This window comes from Notolepis coatsorum, assembly GCF_963971535.1.
Source record: "Notolepis coatsorum genome assembly, chromosome: 10".
In the NCBI taxonomy this organism is placed as follows: Eukaryota; Metazoa; Chordata; class Actinopteri; order Aulopiformes; family Paralepididae; genus Notolepis; species Notolepis coatsorum.
In genome coordinates this window covers 84,963,006-84,970,505 of record NC_140174.1, presented here as the reverse complement: position 1 = coordinate 84,970,505, position 7,500 = coordinate 84,963,006, and positions in this window count along the sequence as shown.

The following is a 7,500-nucleotide window of genomic DNA, read 5'->3' as shown; positions in this document are numbered from 1 at the left end:
GAGACGACGAGAGAGCACCACTGGTCAAAATATGATTCTGACAGGATGGGCATATGGTCTTCCTTGAAAGATTATGGCATATGAAAGATTGGTACAGTACATGTAAAATAATGTACCTTCAGCTGCGGCGTGGTGGTGTAGTGGTTAACACTGTTGCCTCACAGCTAGAAGGTCAAGGGTTCGATTCCCGCTTGGGGACCAGGTTGCCGTGTTCCCAGTTACCCAGGTGGCGTATCTCCCGGGCCTTTCTGGCCTTTCTCCCGGGAGTTTGCATGTTCTCCCCGTGCTCGCAAGGGTTTCCCCTCCCGATAAGATAAACCCAATGGAAAAACATGCACAACAGATCGCTAACGCTGTCGCGTCCCTGACGAAGACGGACAGGAGCACATGGATTGGTCCCTGGGCGCGGTACTCGCCGCAGCCCTCGTCTGCTCCCGGCTGCCCTTGGGGGAAGGACGACGGGATGGGAAAAAAGAGAGACATTCCATCTGCGACTCAGTGTGTGTGTTCCTGTGGGTCGCCCATCTTGCATGTGTGTGTTAATCTGCATGAAAAATAAAGACTTATTCTTCAATTCCTTCAGCTCATATCTCCTTCACCTCATAGCTGGATTAAGGTTAGTTCCAGGTCCTTCAGGTCATAGCTGGATTAAGGTTAGTTCCAGGTCCTTCAATTCATAGCTGGATTAAGGTTAGTTCCAGGTCCTTCAATTCATAGCTGGATTAAGGTTAGTTCCAGGTCCTTCAGTTCATAGCTTGGATTAAGGTTAGTTCCAGGTCCTTCAGTTCATAGCTAGTGTAGCAGCCTGAATATTCTACAAAGTATTCAGTAGTGCTAACTAACTGTTACTTTCCCTGCTGTGTGTAACGACCGTGTGATTTTACAGTGTTCCTTTGGATAGCCTAACAGTGTTCCTTTGGATAGCTCGCCCAGTCTAACGACGAGGCTGAGGTGCTACTCTTCTCCGGCTGCAGTATGGACTACTAACAATAACATTGAGCCCTTTTTTCCCTTTCTGGAGCGGTCCTTGAGTGGGACCAGTGGAGGTTGCCAGCAGGGGGCGGAGTGGCAGTGGTGGCAGGTGGAGCAGTGGAGAGAAGGTAAGCAACGAGGAAGAGGGGAGTTACCTGGAGGCAAGGGGAGCAGGAAGCTCTCTTCGGCGTTGGACTTGGCCGTGAACAGTCGCAGCCACAGCGGGCGTGTGCTTTGGAATAGCCCCGTGAAGAAGTTAATGAAGGAGAGCCCCCGTGTGGAAACAAGCGGTGGGTGATGAGAAATACTTGCTAGTGACGGGTTATCCTAGAAGTATCAGCGATAGTGTGTGTGAGTAAGAGAAACCGAACCAAAGGACTAACGTCTAGAGCTAACGAGACTAACGTCTAACGTTATCGGGTTATAGTAGTTACTGTGTGGCGGGTATAGTAGTATGCTGCTAACGGCTCCGTCTGACTTGAGTAGACTACCGGGCACGCGGCGCTGAAGAGACCGGTGTGGTATAGCCAGCCACGTTGCGTTAGCAGTGTAACCGATATAGCAGGAGGGTGCGTCGAGAACCCAAAGCTTAGCTGTGTTTAGGGTAGTCACAGTATTAGCTCGCGCGACAGAAGCAAGCCAGCAACAGCAGCGGTGGACGTTTCCCAGACGGTACAGAGGACGCCTCTTCCCACCAGCAGAGGACGCCATACAGCACGCTCCTCCAGCTAACCACTGCCTGCTGTCCGCCCAGCCTGCTGGCTGTGCTCGCGGGATCGCAGACGACATTTTGTCACCCGGACGAGCGGTGACAAGAGTGGGTCCGCCATCTTGGCTAAGTACTAACAGTACCACGTGTATCACCAGCAACGTCCATTGAAGTGAACGCTAACAACCAGTGTGGCGTACCCCGAACAATTTAAGCCGGCTTAGGTTAGGTTTTCATTTGGTAACGTGGGCCCACATGTACTTGGTTTTATTTTGTTGTCATTTTGGATTCATTGAGACCCAAAATTCTTGCTGTAGATATTTCTTGATAAATCACATCGAGATATGTAAGAGACCAGACCTTCCGGCACATTTTTTCCGGTTGAAACCATCGTGATGCTATCAGCTTTTTAGCCACTGTGATACCGGATAAAACCAATCTCTTTAGCTGTGGAGGTACTGCATGCTCAAAGACATCATTTAGCAGTAATACAGAGGGGTGTACAGGTATATCCAGAGTTAAGAGATTTGCTAATTGCTGGGTCACTTCTTTCCAAAATATCTTAACTGGTGGGCAGTCCCAGTACATGTGCATAAATGTCCCTTCGTCCCCATTTGTACATAGGGAGCATTTGGAGTCTTGTTTAAGACCCATTTTGTTCAGTCTTATAGGAGTTAAGTATGTCCTGTGAATATAGTTAAGATTGATTTGTTGATGGTCCGGGTTCCTTGATGCAAGTCGTACATTTGCCAAGGCCTCTTGCCAGTCAAAGTCTGTCTCCAGGTCTGGTATATCCCTCCTCCAGACTGAGTCTAGATGGAGGGTTTCATACGAGGCCGTTAGTAATTGATGATAAAGATCTGATACAAAACCTCTCGATGTCTCTCTTTCATAGAAAAATGTGTGGTATCTGTGGTGTACAATTGGTATCTTTAATGGAACACCGTGAGCCTTCAAACATGCCAATAACTGTGCGTAAAAATAATATGTGGACTTGGTGAGATTACATTTTTTGCGTATTTCATTGAAACTACAAAAACCCTGTTTGTTGAAAACGTCTCCTAATGAGTGTATGCCTTGCTTTTCCCATCTAGGGAATCTTATAGGTTGTTTTCCAATCAAAAGTGCATTGTTATTGAATAAGGGAGTATGATTATGCCATTTATGTGGGGTAGAATATTTTTTTTGTGTTTCGCGCCATATCCGGATCGCATGAGTGATTATGGGGCCAAATTTCCGTTTGCATTGCTTAATTGGTCATTTGGTGTATACTATGCCCTTCAGCCTATGTGGAGCTACTATATTTTCTTCTAAATTTCTCCAGGATACTAATGCTTGGGGATCAAACCATGTTGCTAGTGGTCTTAAAGTGTACGCCTTAAAGTAGTGGTAGAAATCTGGAAATGCCATACCTCCGTCTGCTTTGTTTCTCTGTGCGGTGGATCTTTTTATACGTGGTGGTTTGTTATTCCAAATAAATTTGTATGTGGAGGAGTGTAATTCTTTCCAGTAACCCTTTGGAGGGGGTAACGGTAGCATTGAGCTGAAGAAGTTGATTCTAGGTAGGACGTCCATCTTGACTATTGATATCCATGCCTGTACTGAGTTTTTAAGTTTCGACCACCTGACAAGGTTGTATTTGATTTTGTTTTGGATTTTTATGTAATTGTGCTTCACCGTTTGGCTTATGGTAGGGAATATTTCAACTCCCAAACATCTAAAGTGTTTTACCATCTGTATCTCTTTTGGGAGGGTTATATTTCTTTTTGCAGGGGCGTTAAGTGGGAGGAAGGCCGACTTCGGCCAAATTCCGATAGATCTCCAAAGTCCTCAATGAGCTTGAGAAGATGAGGCAATGCGGTGTTGGGGTTTTGCATGAACAGTATTACGTCGTCCACATATAAACAAATTTTGTGTTGTGTGCCCTTGATTATGATTGGTTCTATGGATTGGGATTGTCTTATATATTGTGCTAAAGGCTCTAATGACAGATCGAATAGTCCGGGACTAAGAGGGCAACCCTGTCTGGCTGAGCGTGATACCGGAAAGATTTTGGAGATGATTGTACCTGTTGTAATCATGGCCGATGGGTCTTTGTATAATACTTTAATCATATCAATGAATCCTTTTCCTAACCCCATCCTTTCTAATACTGCCCATAGATACGACCATTCCAACCTGTCAAAAGCTTTCATTGCATCCAGGGACAGTATAGATACTTTTCTACTTTAAAATCTTTTCTCAGATGGGAAACTAGAAGTAAATCCTTACCACACTCCAATTCCTCAATATAAATTAATAGGAGCCATCAATATGTCTTCATTACTGGGATTAATTGATCACTGATCACATGAATTACCTTAATGATCACTAAAGTGATTCTCTCCATTATTCAAATGATTTTACCATTGATTTAGTGTTTAATTATTTTATATAGCCCTGGTTCTGCCAGCAGGGTTTCTTTCTGGTGTGAAGGAGAGAGAGAGAGAGAGAGAGAGAGAGAGAGAGAGAGAGAGAGAGAGATAGAGAGAGAGAGAGAGAGAGAGATGGCTATATTATGTAGATTCTTTATTGTATGGTGGGAAGGAGACAGAGAGAGAGAGAGAGGGAGAGAGAGAGAGAGGGCGATAGTATGTGTAATTGTTTATTGTCTGGTGAGAAGGAGACAGAGAGAGAGTATGTACAGTAGAACCTTTGTTGTCTTTATTCCTATACATATGACTGTCAGAACAGCAAAATATGTTCACATATTCTGTCACTTTTCTAGAACTTAAAGTTGCTTTACACTAAGGGTGGTGATAGTGAAATGAACAACAGACAAACATAACACAAGGATGGATGGAGTGGCTAAGAGAAGGCAGTGGAGAAAAGATGGTCTTGCGGAAAAACTGTGAGAGTGCCTGGGAGCTCAATGCGATATGGGGGGGGGGCAGGGTAGAGTGGGCGAAAGCCAGACGGGAGGAGTTCAAATAGGTTGCAGGTGGCATGTCTTCAGTAACGGAGGGGGTAGAGGTAGGGACAGAGGACAGGTGGCATGTCTTCAGTAGGGGAGGGGGTAGAGGTAGGGACAGAAGACAGGTGACATGTCTTCAGTAGGGGAGGGGGTAGAGGTAGGGACAGAGGACAGGTGGCATATCTTCAGTAGGGGAGGGGGTTGAGGTAGGGACAGAGGACAGAGGACAGGTGCCATGTCTTCAGTAGGGGAGGGGGTAGAGGTAGGGACAGACAGGTGGCATGTCTTCAGTAGGGGAGGGGGTTGAGGTAGTAGGGCGGGCCATACTTTTTTTTTTTGGAAAATCAATCGAGTGGGGTGTCTAAAATATGTGTTTTTTTGTGGGGAATTCAAATATGGGATTATTTTTCTAATAGGATAACTCCTACCTACATTGTTTTGGATTTCAAAATGGCCGATTTGACCATTTTTCACCCCTTGGCTATACATGGATGCCAACATGAATCTGAAGGAAATCCTAACATGCAAGGTGTCTAAATGATGTGTTTCTTAATGGGGAATTCAAATATGAGTTCATTTTTGGGATAGGATAACTCTAACCTACATCATTTTGGATTTCAAAATGGCCGATTTTACCATTTTTCACCTCTTGGCCATACATGGATGCCAACATGAATCTGAAGGACATCCTAACATGCAAGGTGTCTAAATGATGTGTCTCTTAATGGGTAATTCAAATATGAGGTCATTCTTGGGATAGGATAAATATAACCTGCATAATTTTGGATTTCAAAATGGCTGATTTTACCATTTGAACCCATTGGTATTGTATTACAAAACTGCAAAGATAAAAAATATATGGGAAATCATTTATAATGACAAAGCCATCAAATGTATTAACAAGTGAACTGTATATAACTGGATACAACTCCAAAGATCAATAATAATAATACTAACAATAATAAATTGTATTTGTAATGCACACAAACACCTAAGTGCTAAATCTCGATCTCCTGACTTCTTGAACTTTGCCAGGTTCCAATATCTTGATTGGACTCATTCTTGGATGGCAAGATCTCCTACTGTACTGCTTTAGCCACCAACCTACAAACACAAACTTAAAGTCAATGTCAACCATAAATAAGTGAGCTCTTTCCAGAACTACTCAGCAGAAACCATTTTAACAAACGTCTCAATGTATTGAGAAAATCCATGGGGCTCCATCAAGCCTCTATCTTCTTAAAACATTGGAAAGGCAGGGGATGGAAAAGAAGGCAGAGAAAAGGAGAAGGGGCAAAGAAGAAAGCTTTGCAGCAGCAGACAAGGTTGCCAGGAAGGATGTTCAGAGCTTCCTTACAGTCCCTGAAGTTGAGCTCATTCCTGAAACTGACCCTGCAGCTTCAGCAAAGCTACGGAAAAATGATGATGAGATTCCAAACATCGCCCTTGCTAGTGTAAGGTATGGCATAGGTCTAAGGCCAACTGCAGCTATAGCAACTGCAGCTCTGATTGATGCAGGACTCATCTTAGAAGATGACACAAGTAAAGTGATTGATAAGAACAAGGTTAAGAGAGCACAAGAATAGTTGATGCAAGAGCTGGGGGAAGAGTTTGAGGAGAAGTGCAGGGAGGAGGGGGGGATTTCCTGTATCCTCTTTGATGGGCGGATTGACATGACCAATGTGATGATGGAAGCTGAGGGCAGTGACCAATCTTTTCCTGCAAAGATCAAGGAAGAACACTATAGTGTTGCTAGTGAGCCTGGCAGCAACTATCTGTTCCACTTTACACCAGAGAAAGCAACTAAAGAGGAGTCCCATGCAGAGAAGATAGCTAAGGTCCTGTTTGCCTGGCTGAAAGAGAGAGGTTCTGATAAGACCTTGTGGGCCATTGGAGGAGACTTGACCAATAGGACAGCTCCTTGATTCTGTTACAGACTTGGAGATCAATCCTAACTTCACCAGGATCTTTCTTGGCCCTCCGCTGATCAAGCTGCCTGAGAAGATCATTCAAGATCTCTAAACTGATCAACACTATGGCTATAAGCTGGTCTGTGCAATCAGGGATGGAGTGCTTTCTGCAAGGCTGGCTCTGCTGGAGATTGGACCGGTAAACTGTCTGACGTACTGGTGAGCAACACCGGCGCCCCCCAGGGAACTGTGCTGTCACCCTTCCTCTTCACCCTCTACACCTCAGACTTCTGCCGCAACTCCAGCGGGTGCCACCTGCAGAAGTTCTCAGACGACTCCTCCATCGTAAGATACATCACCGACGATGATGAGGAGGAGTACAGAGCCCTGGTGGAGAGCTTCGTGGGGTGGAGCGACAGCAACCACCTCCAACTCAACACCAGTAAGACCAAGGAGCTGGTGGTGGACTTCCGGAGGGGCAAGAAGAGGCCCCCCCCGATTCCCATCTCCATCCGAGGGGTGGATGTGGAGATGGTGGACTCATACAAGTTCCTTGGGGTACACCTGAACAATAAACTGGACTGGTCGGACAACACAGAGGCCCTCTACAGGAAGGGACAGAGCAGGCTGTTCTTCCTGAGGAGACTCAGGTCCTTCAATGTGTGCAACAAACTGCTGCAGTCTTTTTACCAGTCTGTTGTGGCCAGCATCCTCTTCTATGCTGTGGCATGCTGGGGAGGCTACATCAACTCAAGGGACACCAACAAGCTCAACAAGCTGGTGAGGAAGGCTAGCTCCGTGGTGGGAGTCGAGCTACCTAGACTTGAGGTGATGGTAGAGAGGGGGATGATAAGGAAGCTGGATGCCATCATGGAGAACCCCTACCACCCCCTCTACGACGAGCTAGTCAAGATGAGAAGCTCGTTCAGCCACAGACTCATCCCCCCCCGACACTC